This window comes from Dipodomys ordii, unplaced genomic scaffold (assembly GCF_000151885.1).
Source record: "Dipodomys ordii isolate 6190 unplaced genomic scaffold, Dord_2.0 Scaffold154, whole genome shotgun sequence".
In the NCBI taxonomy this organism is placed as follows: Eukaryota; Metazoa; Chordata; class Mammalia; order Rodentia; family Heteromyidae; genus Dipodomys; species Dipodomys ordii.
In genome coordinates, this window is record NW_012267370.1 from 39533 (window position 1) to 43724 (window position 4192).

Below are 4192 nucleotides of genomic sequence, written 5' to 3' on the forward strand. Positions count from 1 at the left end.
TCCATTCATCTACTGAGGGGCATCTGGGTTGGTTCCATATCTTAGCTATGGTAAATAATGCTACAGTAAACATAGTTGTGCTGGTAGCTTTAGTATGATCTGAACTCTGGGCCTGAGTACTGTCCCTCAGCTCTTCAGCTCAAGGCAAGCACTTCACCACTTGAGCCACAGCACCACTTCTGGTTTTCTGGTGGTTAATTGGAGATAAGTGTCTCGAGGACTTTCCTACCCAGGCTGGCTTTGAACAGCAACCATCAGATCTCAGCCTCCTGAGTAGCTAGGATTATAGGCATGAACCACCAGCACCCAGCTAAAATTGTATTTTTTTGTTTTGGATAATTTTAAATAAATATTTTTGCTTTGCTACTGAAAAAAAGTGGCTGATATTTGTAATCCTAGATACTCAGGAAACTAGTATTTGATTATCATGATTCAAAGCCAACCCAGGCAGGAATATCCAAAAGACTCTTATCTCCAATTAACCACACACACACAAACAAAAGCTGGAAGTGCAGTAAGGACAGCACAAGCCCTGAGTTCAAGCCTCAGTACTGGCACAAACACAAAATGGCATGATCACATTCAGGAGGGGCAGCACATGAGTCCTCACCCCTGACTTGCCTTTCCTTTACCACAGATCTGCACAATCCTGCTTGTTACAAGCTATGCCTCCTGTTCACTGGATTCTTAATCCTTATGTCTATGGATACTGTTCCGGTCATATTCTACTCTGTATCTGGGCTACTGTTGGAGTTATCAGTCAGTATCTCCCATCCCAGTCCTCAGCCTGACCTCATTGTACCAGCCTTGCACCCAAACTTATGTTGACTCCTGTCCCTTCTTGTCATCCAGCATCCACCTAAGCTGAAAGCTTCCTCTACCTCTTCACCAGCATCCTCTACCTTCATATGGTACCTTGTTTTGTGGAGCTCCTTTTTTCCTAGCCCAATAATCAGGTGAGCATCCCATGGACAAAGGCCGGAGAAAAGTGGCAACATTCAGAGATGTTTGCTTGTTCTCAGGTGCCTGAAGATTTCTAGAACATTCTCTGGATGGGGTTTTAGGGCTTAGAGAAGGATGTAGTCAGGAAGGGAGGTGGATGGTTTTGGGAAAAGGAAGCCAATTGTCTTAAGAAAGGACAGAGCAAACAGAGCACAAGCAAGGTCTAGGAAGACAGGGGGACACTAGAAGAAGCAGATGGGCTAGAGGTGGGGCTCAGTGGGAGCAGAATTTCCTAGCAGGCATAACCCCTTTGGTTCCATCCCAGGCACTGCAAACAGAGCTACATAGAGGTAAGACTCCTCAGATAGATGGAGGGACCACTATTAAGAAGAGTCAGTAGTAGTTTTTAAATGGTGGATGCAGAAAGTACTTTCTGAAGGAGTGTGAGAAGATATTGATAGGAAGGTGCTGGATTTAAAGAAATAGAGTGTAGACCAGATGCAATGGTTCAAACCTATAATCCCAACTATTTGGAAGGTGGAGTTAGAGGAATTGTGGTTCCAGTCTAAACCAGATAAATAAATAAATCTTTCCCTAAATAAAGTTATTAAGATTGAATTTCACAGAACAAGTTAGCATGGTGGTTCATGCCTATAATCCTATGTATACGCCAGGTTTAGTTAGGAAGAATATTCATCTGAGGCTAGGCAAGGCAAACAGTTTGAGATCTTATCTGAATAAACACTAAAAGGAAAAGGGATGAGGGCATGGATCAAGTGGTGGAAAACCTGCCTAGACAATGTGAGGCCCTAAGACCAAATGCTAGTACTGACAAATAAGTTTTTAAAGGAAGAAAAGGGAGCACAAAGGAGAGTTGGGACTAAATGGGACACTATTGGGAAGAAGAGGATGTTGAAGTTTTCAGGAGGCTACTCAGGGAGAGCCTGGTGAGGAGTCCCTGACAGTCTCATCTTCTGTCCCTCTCTCCTGCAGGCCCTGCATTTTGGCACCCTCAGCATCCACCTAAAGACAACCAACCTGGGCTTCCTGCTTACCAACTGGCCTAGAGGCCAAAGCCATAGTTTTGAACAATGACATGGATTGTCTTAACCCACTCTATGGCCATGAGCACGAGACTGTATGTAGAGGGAAATGAGCCACTTTCCTGAACCCCTTCTATGGAATGACACCCTAGTCCCAATCCCAACCCCAAATGTCATGGGAAATCGAGAGGGAGGGGAAGACTTTAGGGGTCCTCACCAAACCCAGTCCCTACTCCACCACATAGCCCAAGTAGCTGCTCAGGATTTCCCTGAAGTAAAGAGAAAAAATAAAAATGCTGTTTAAAATCACTGGTCTCGGGCTGGGAAGGAGGCTCAGTGGTAGAGTGCTTGCCTTGCATGCTTGAGGCCCTGGGTTCGATTCCTCAGCACCACATAAGCAGAAAAAAAGCCGGAAGTGGTGCTGTGGCTCAAGTGGTAGAGTGCTAGCCTTGAGCTGAAGAGCTGAGGGACAGCGCCCAGGCCCAGAGTTCAAGCCCCATGACTGGCAAAAAAAAAAATCACTGGTCTCAGTCTTCTGATCTTTGTTTAAAAATGTCTTGGAGAAACCTATCTGAGTATAGACAGGGTAGACTGAGGCCCCAAATACATCCGTCTTCAGTCACTTCTTTCCTCCTTCGGTGAACTGGTACAGCAATAGATAACCTTTAGAGTGGCATGTTGGAGACTGAGCAGTGAATATTTAGATCATGGATATAGATAGAGCATTAATTGAAGCAGACAAGCTAGGAGCCAGTACTTCACACCTGTGATCGTACTACACAGCAGGCTGACATCTGAAGATGGCCAATCCAAGCCCCAGCAGAAATGTCTGTGAGATTCTCTTCAATTAACCACTAGAAATTAGGAAGTTGAGTTGTTGCTCAAGTGGTCAACCACCAAGCTTGAGAAGAAAAGCTCAAGGACAGTGCCCAGGCCAAGAGTTCAAGCTCCAGCAACAGCACAAACAGAAAAAAAGGAAAATATAAAATAGAAATGAAATAAATAATGCTGGTCCCAAATAGCTAAATTCAGCCTGTTGCATATTTTTGTGTGAACCTTGCCTATAACATTATTCTTATTTCTGTACTATTGAAAGCAATACAAAGAAGAATAGTATTTTTGTGATACTTGAAATTATAGGGAAGTCACATGTCCCTGCCTACTGTTTTATGGAACTCAGTCAAGCTTGTTTCTTCACATACTATTCATGAGTCAGGAGCTGAGGAGTTGCCATTCAAACCATATGGTCAGCAACGTCTGAGCTATTTACTCTCTGGCTCTTTGCAGGAAAAGCTGACTGGCCTCTGATTTAGCAGAGAGAGGGGAAATGCCATCGCAGGTAGAGATGAACACTGAAGTCCATGAGTGAGTGTGAATGTTGGGGAGGCATAAGGGAAAGAGCTTGTTTGGGGCTCTCACTGAGGAAGGAACAAGCAACATGGGCCTGAGATATCTAGAAGGAGCATTTCCCATGATTATCAAGGAAAAGAATGTATCAGGAACAGGGGAGCAGCAAGTGCAAAGGCCCTGAAGTAGGTACCAGCCTGGCAGATCCAAGCAAGAATAAGGAAAAGCTAGAGTAAATATTTAAGGGCCAACTTCACCCAAGAAGTCTGAGTTACAAAACAAGGATTTTTGCTACCCTATTAGGTGAGAAAGCTATTACCTTAAAGTTAAGAAATTTATGAAAGACTTTTCCAAAATTTAACTTTTAAACTTTTCCCAAGTTTAACTTTTTTTTTCTTTTTTGTGTGCTGGTCCAACACGCAACTTGAGTACTATTTTAATTTCGTGAGCATCTATTGAGTACTTACCAAGTGTGACAGTCATGTCGGGGTGGAATAGCAGAATGCACAGGGTGGCTGGGGAGATAGTTAAGCAGATTTCACAACGTTACAAAAGAGAATGAAAATTCCTACTGAGTGCTGGAAAAAAAGCCATCCTAATTCCTGCCAGCACCTTTCCTGGGGCTCTCCACTCAGCCCATATGGAGAGAATGGATCTGATTGTGGGTTTGTTCAGCTCACTGTTAAAGATTATTCAGATTTAACAAAGGTATATTTTAAAAATGAAAAAAAAAGGAAAATTCCTACTGGATCTTTCAGGCTTCAAGGGTATCATGATACAATCTAGTCCCTGAGATCCAATGTCATTCCCTTCCCTGACACCCTAGTGGTTCATTCTCATTGCTGGAAGTGTCCCTAGTC

The 4192-nt window shown here is 43.5% G+C and overlaps 1 pseudogene; it reads right to left on the reverse strand.

Annotated features, from left to right (window-relative positions):
- LOC105997813 overlaps positions 1-3815 on the reverse strand; it is a 30819-nt pseudogene extending 27004 nt beyond the window's left edge.
- Between the last annotated feature and the right edge of the window lie 377 nt (positions 3816-4192).